This window comes from Arachis hypogaea, chromosome 1 (genome assembly GCF_003086295.3).
Source record: "Arachis hypogaea cultivar Tifrunner chromosome 1, arahy.Tifrunner.gnm2.J5K5, whole genome shotgun sequence".
NCBI classification, from domain to species: Eukaryota; Viridiplantae; Streptophyta; class Magnoliopsida; order Fabales; family Fabaceae; genus Arachis; species Arachis hypogaea.
In genome coordinates, this window is record NC_092036.1 from 70,812,439 (window position 1) to 70,819,988 (window position 7,550).

Consider the following 7,550-nt stretch of genomic DNA (forward strand, 5'->3'; position numbering starts at 1 on the left):
ACGACAATTCGGTATACTTGCCGAAGGGAAATTTGTTGAGAGACAAGTTTTCATGCATCAAGTTTATGGCGCCGTTGCCGGGGATTAATTTTGTATCAACAATGATTAAGTTGGAAGTTCACTAGATTGAGCATTTTTTTCCTTTGTTGTTTACTCTATTTAGTCATTTATCTCTGTTTTTCTTTCTTTCTTTTTTATTATCTACAATTCTGCTCACTAACCCACTAACTGTTTGATAATTTGCATCACTCACACTAACAATCACTCTAACAAGAATAATCTCTTCATTTCATCTCTTGTTGTGTGCTTTGTTAGTTGTATGACAGGGAGAAGAGGGGGAGCTTCAACTTCCTTTGATTCAGAACCTGAAACGACCCTCTAGAGACTAAGGAGGGAAGCAAGAGGAAAAGGAGTTGTTAGTGCTGAGGAAGAGGAAGGGTACTTTGAAACCAACATGGAAGAGAACTTGGAAAATAATCATGAAGGAGAAGCTCATAACCATGCTAGAGAAGGCCCTACAAATTATGCTGGGCAAGAAAGGAGAGTTCTAGGCTCCTACATCAATCCAAATCCAGGAAACCGTGGAAGTAGCATCCAGAAGCCCACCATACATGCCAACAACTTTGAACTAAAACCCCAGCTCATCACCCTTGTTCAGAACAACTGCTCATTTGGAGAAAGTGCTCAAGATGACCCCAATCAACATCTAACCACCTTCCTAAGAATTTGTGACACTGTGAAGTCTAATGGAGTCCACCCAGATGTCTATAGGCTACTTTTGTTCCCTTTTTCACTAAGGGACAAGGCATCCAAGTGGCTTGAATCCTTCCCAAAGGAGAGCTTAACAAATTGGGAAGATGTGGTGAACAAATTTTTGGCAAGATTCTACCCTCCTCAAAGACTTAATAGGCTGAGAACTGAGGTGCAAGCTTTTAGGCAACAAGATGGTGAGACTCTCTATGAGGCATGGGAGAGGTTTAAGGACTTAACAAGAAGATACCCACGAGATATGTTCAATGAATGGGTTCAACTTCACATTTTCTATGAAGGTCTTTGCTTTGAGTCAAAGAAGGTTGTAGATCATTCATCAGGGGGCTCTCTAAACAAGAAGAAAACCATTGAAGAAGCCATAGATGTCATTGAAACAATAGCTGAGAATGACTACTTCTATGCCTCTGAAAGAAGTAACACTCGAGGAGTAATGGAGCTCAACCACATGGATGCATTGCTAGCTCAAAATAAGATGATCACCAAGCGCTAGCAGATCTTACCAAAAAGGTGGAGGAAAACCAGGTTGCAACAGTCATCACTTCATCACCAGCTCAAGAAGGAGTGGATATAAGAGAAGAAGGTGATTGGAAACAAGCCAACTATGTTGGAAACTCACCTAAACAAATCCATTATCCATACTCCATAACCTACAACGCTGGATGGAGAAATCACCCCAACTTTGGGTGGGAAAATCAACAAGATCAAGGCCAAGACCAGAGACGCCACAACCACAACCCCAACAACAATGCAACTCACCAACATCCATCTAACCACCCTTCTCAACCACCTAATTCCAACCCTCCATCACTAACCGATGATAGACTTTCAAAGATTGAAACACTACTTGGAAGTATATGTAAGGAAATACAAGATAGTAAAACCTTTCGGGAAGAAGTGTGATCCAACATGCAGAATCAAGATGCTGCCATCAAAAAACTTGAAACACAGATTGATTACTTATTCAAGCAAGCCCCTGGACACAACATCTGCAGCAACACTAACTCAGCACCAAGGGAGAAATGTTAAGCTATAACCCTCAGAAATGGGAAGGAATTGAAGGAGACCCATAAGAAACCACCAGAAAAGAATTCGGATGAAGCAGACAAGAGACAAGAGGGAAGTCGAATCTCCACCCCTAAGTCACATCAAGAAGGAGAGGCGCTCAAACCATGCCTTTCAAAAACTCCATACCCCCAGCAGCTGCAGTTAAAAAGAAGGGAGAGGATAACCAATTCTCAAGATTCTTGGAAATCTTCAAGAAACTACAAATCAACATACCCTTTGCTGAAGCAATAGAGCAAATACCACTCTACGCCAAGTTCTTGAAGGAATTGATGACCAAGAAGAGAAGCTGGAAGAACAATGAGACTGTGGTACTCACCGAAGAATTTAGTGCCATCATCCAACACAAACTGCCCCAGAAATTGAAGGATCCTGGGAGCTTCCAAATCCCTTGTATCATAGGGGAAATCACAGTGGAAAAGGCTTTATGTGATCTAGGAGCTAGCATAAATCTGATGTCCTTAGCTATGATGAAAAAAATGAGGATTGAGAAAGCCAAACCAACAAGAATGGCCCTGCAACTAGCAGACAGATCATTCAAGTTTCCCCACGGAATAGTAGAAGACTTGTTGGTGAAGGTGAGAGACTTCATCTTTCCAGTAGATTTTATAGTATTAGACATGGAGGAAAGAGCTAAGACTTCCATCATCCTAGGAAGTCCATTCTTGGCCACTGCTGGAGCCATCATTGATATCTAAAAGGGTGAACTTGTCCTTAGATTACATGAGGAGAAAATAATATTCAATGTGTTTAAGGCCATGAGTTATCCACACAACTCAGTGGGAGAATGTATGAGGTTGGACTCGGTGGAGGCTTTGGTACAAGAAACTCTTGAAGAAGAACTTGAGAAGTTAACAAAAGAAGAAGAATTAGCATCAAGCGAAGAGGCTGTAGCCATTGAAATGCATGTTCAAGGCTCACTAGAAGGGAAGGATGAAAGAAAAGAAGTACCCAAACTTGAGCTGAAGGCACTGCCACCCACTCTCAAGTATGCATACTTAGGAGAAAATAAAAGTTATCTAGTGATCATAAATTCATCTCTCAGCCAAGAACAAGAGGAAACGTTGCTTCAAGCCTTACAAGAACATAAGGACGCCATTGGATGGACACTTGCTGACTTAAAGGGAATCAGTTCAGCCGCATGCATGCATAAGATACTTTTGGAAGAGGATGCCAAACCATCTATTCAGCCCCAAAGAAGGCTGAATCCAACTATGAAGGAAATAGTACAGAAAGAAGTCATGAAGTTGTGGTAGCGAGGAGTAATTTACCCAATTTCAGATAGCCCATGGGTCAGTCCAATTCAAGTGGTCCCCAAGAAAGGAGGGATCATTGTGGTACCTAACGAAAGAAATGAGCTAATCCCTACAAGAACCGCCACAGGATGGAGGATGTGTATTGACTACAGAAAGCTCAATGAAGCCACAAGAAAAGATTATTTCCCACTTTCTTTCATGGATCAGATGCTGGAAAGACTTGCAGGACATGCATATTATTGTTTTCTAGATGGTTATTCAGGATATAACCAAATAGTGGTTGATCCAAGAGACCAAGAGAAAACATCATTCACCTGCCCATATGGAGTGTTTGCCTACAGGCGCATGCCATTTTGGCTATGTAATGCACCTGTAACTCTTCAACGCTGCATGCTTTCCATCTTCTTAGATATGATAGAGAAGTTCATTGAAGTTTTCATGGATGACTTCTCAGTATTCAGAGATTCCTTTCCTAATTGCCTTAACCATCTTGCCTTGATATTAAAAAGATGTCAAGAGACCAACTTGATCTTGAATTGGGAAAAATGTCACTTCATGGTGACAGATGGAATAGTCCTTGGCCATAAAGTTTCTAACCAAGGCATTGAGGTAGACAGAGCAAGGTGGAGCTAATTGAAAAATTACCTCCACCAAGTGATGTCAAGGCAATTCGGAGCTTTTTAGGACATGCTGGCTTCTATAGAAGGTTTATTAAAGATTTTTCAAAGATAGCCAAGCCCTTAAGCAACCTCCTAATGTTTGATACACCATTTATCTGTGATGAGAAATGCATGCTAGCATTTGAAAACTTGAAAAAGAGACTATCCTCAGCTCCTATCATCACCCCACCTGATTGGAATTTACCATTCGAATTGATGTGTGATGCATCTGATTTTGCAGTTGGGGCAGTGTTAGACCAGAGAAAAGAAAATTTGGTGCATGTCATATACTATGCCAGCAAGGTCCTTAATGATGCTCAACGGAATTATACCACCACCGAAAAGGAGTTGCTGGCAATAGTTTTTGCATTTAACAAGTTTAGATCATACCTTATTGGTTCTAAAGTTATTGTTTTCACTGATCACACAGCACTCAAATATCTATTTTCCAAACAGGAATCAAAACCAAGACTAATCAAATGGATCTTATTATTGCAGGAATTCAACATCGAGATTAGAGATAAAAAGGGTGTGGAGAACAAGGTAGCAGATCATCTATCCAGAATCCATTGTGAGAAGGATGATAACCATGATACAAGTGTGAGCGAGTCTTTCCCGGATGAACAGTTAATGATGGTTCACAAAGCACCCTGATTTGTAGATATTGCCAATTTTAAAGCAGCCGGTGACTTACCCCCTGAAATCAACAAACATCAAAGAAGAAAACTCATCAATGATGCTAAGTATTTCATTTGGGATGAACCCTATCTATTCAAGAAATGCTCAGATGGAATCCTTAGGAGGTGCATCTCAGAAGAAGAAGGACGAGAGGTCTTGTGGAGTTGTCATAGTGCTAGCTATGGAGGTCACTTGGGAGGAGACAGAACTGCCACAAAGGTACTGCAATGTGGGTTCTTCTGGCCCACTATCTTCAAGGATGCTAAGGAATTGGTGAGAAGCTGCTGATGAGCGGATAATTTATACGCTTTTTGGCATTGTTTTTAGTATGTTTTTAGTATATTTTAGTTAGTTTTTAGTATATTTTTATTAGTTTTTAGTTAAAATTCACTTTTCTGGACTTTACTATGAGTTTGTGTGTTTTTCTGTGATTTCAGGTTTCTGGCTGAAATTGAGGGTCCTGAGCAAAAATCTGATTCAGAGGCTGAAAAGGACTCCAGATGCTGTTGGATTCTGACCTCCCTGCACTCGAAGTGGATTTTTTGGAGCTACAGAAGCCCAATTGTCGCGCTCTCGACGGCGCTGGAAAGTAGACATCCTGGGCTTTCCAGCAATGTATAATAGTCTATACTTTGCCCAAGATTTGATGGCCCAAACCGGCGTTGCAAATAAGCTTCAGAATTCCCGACGTTTAACTCAAGATTGTAACTGCTTCAACTCAAGATCTAAGGCCCACATCTAAGACTTGAAGAACTCACTAGAAGATCAAGAGAAGTAGTATATATAGGAGTAGTTTTTAACTATAGAGAAGCTTGGCAATTGGGAGAACTACCCTCTGTATATTTACTTTTCTGCACGTTTAGCTCAGCATGTATTCTTTTCTGCTATTTTTTATTTATGGAGCTATGAACAACTAAACCCCTTTCATTGGGTTAGGGAGCTCTGTTGTAATTTGATGGATCAATTATAGTTTCCATTTCTCTTCTTCTTTATTCTCTTTTGATTTACTAGAAAGCTTTCGATCTCAATTCAATTGGTTAGTTGTCTTGGAAAAGAAACTCTCCATAATTGGATCTCCTTTGAGCCTTGGAAAAGGGATGAGGAGATCATGCTAGAAATGCTTTCTCATGTTGGACCAAATTGGGGTCTGGGCGGATATAGTGACATGTAATCCTCCCAACACTTTGGTTTGGAAATACATGTGGTATAATCAGTGACCACACTTCATCTCTTCCCATGAGCAATTAAATCAAGGAATTGGGCAATTGTTCAAGCTTAGAGAGATTGGGTTGCCAAGGAAGATGAAAATGAATTTGATCCGGAGAATACAACATCTCCTGAGCCCAATGAATTCCCCATTTCTGATCTTACCCATTCTCTCTACTTTCTGCCATTTATTTTCATGCTCATTCCCCCAAATCCCCATTTAAGATTCTGCACTCTATTTTCTGCTATTTACTTTTCCGCCATTTAATTTTCTGCAATTCTCAAACTACATTCTGTTTAGTTCAACTAGCATACTCTTCCAACTAAAGTTTCTTGACCAATCAATCCTTGTGGGATTCGACCTCACTCTATTGTGAGTTTTTACTTGACGACAATTCGGTATACTTGCCGAAGGGAAATTTGTTGAGAGACAAGTTTTCATGCATCAAGTTTATGGCGCCGTTGCCGGGGATTAATTTTGTATCAACAATGATTAAGTTGGAAGTTCACTAGATTGAGCATTTTTTTCCTTTGTTGTTTACTCTATTTAGTCATTTATCTCTGTTTTTCTTTCTTTCTTTTTTATTATCTACAATTCTGCTCACTAACCCACTAACTGTTTGATAATTTGCATCACTCACACTAACAATCACTCTAACAAGAATAATCTCTTCATTTCATCTCTTGTTGTGTGCTTTGTTAGTTGTATGACAGGGAGAAGAGGGGGAGCTTCAACTTCCTTTGATTCAGAACCTGAAACGACCCTCTAGAGACTAAGGAGGGAAGCAAGAGGAAAAGGAGTTGTTAGTGCTGAGGAAGAGGAAGGGTACTTTGAAACCAACATGGAAGAGAACTTGGAAAATAATCATGAAGGAGAAGCTCATAACCATGCTAGAGAAGGCCCTACAAATTATGCTGGGCAAGAAAGGAGAGTTCTAGGCTCCTACATCAATCCAAATCCAGGAAACCGTGGAAGTAGCATCCAGAAGCCCACCATACATGCCAACAACTTTGAACTAAAACCCCAGCTCATCACCCTTGTTCAGAACAACTGCTCATTTGGAGAAAGTGCTCAAGATGACCCCAATCAACATCTAACCACCTTCCTAAGAATTTGTGACACTGTGAAGTCTAATGGAGTCCACCCAGATGTCTATAGGCTACTTTTGTTCCCTTTTTCACTAAGGGACAAGGCATCCAAGTGGCTTGAATCCTTCCCAAAGGAGAGCTTAACAAATTGGGAAGATGTGGTGAACAAATTTTTGGCAAGATTCTACCCTCCTCAAAGACTTAATAGGCTGAGAACTGAGGTGCAAGCTTTCAGGCAACAAGATGGTGAGACTCTCTATGAGGCATGGGAGAGGTTTAAGGACTTAACAAGAAGATACCCACGAGATATGTTCAATGAATGGGTTCAACTTCACATTTTCTATGAAGGTCTTTGCTTTGAGTCAAAGAAGGTTGTAGATCATTCATCAGGGGGCTCTCTAAACAAGAAGAAAACCATTGAAGAAGCCATAGATGTCATTGAAACAGTAGCTGAGAATGACTACTTCTATGCCTCTGAAAGAAGTAACACTCGAGGAGTAATGGAGCTCAACCACATGGATGCATTGCTAGCTCAAAATAAGATGATCACCAAGCGCTAGCAGATCTTACCAAAAAGGTGGAGGAAAACCAGGTTGCAACAGTCATCACTTCATCACCAGCTCAAGAAGGAGTGGATATAAGAGAAGAAGGTGATTGGAAACAAGCCAACTATGTTGGAAACTCACCTAAACAAATCCATTATCCATACTCCATAACCTACAACTCTGGATGGAGAAATCACCCCAACTTTGGGTGGGAAAATCAACAAGATCAAGGCCAAGACCAGAGACGCCACAACCACAACCCCAACAACAATGCAACTCACCAA

At 40.6% G+C, this 7,550-nt stretch overlaps 2 non-coding genes across 2 annotated transcripts; both read right to left on the reverse strand.

Annotated features, from left to right (window-relative positions):
• Nucleotides 1-907: 907 nt before the first annotated feature.
• On the reverse strand, nt 908-1,014 carry LOC112715564 (small nucleolar RNA R71). The gene has a single exon (XR_003159834.1). It is a non-coding gene; the product is annotated as a small nucleolar RNA R71 (small nucleolar RNA).
• Nucleotides 1,015-6,927: 5,913 nt separating this feature from the next.
• On the reverse strand, nt 6,928-7,034 carry LOC112716631 (small nucleolar RNA R71). The gene has a single exon (XR_003160428.1). It is a non-coding gene; the product is annotated as a small nucleolar RNA R71 (small nucleolar RNA).
• Between the last annotated feature and the right edge of the window lie 516 nt (nt 7,035-7,550).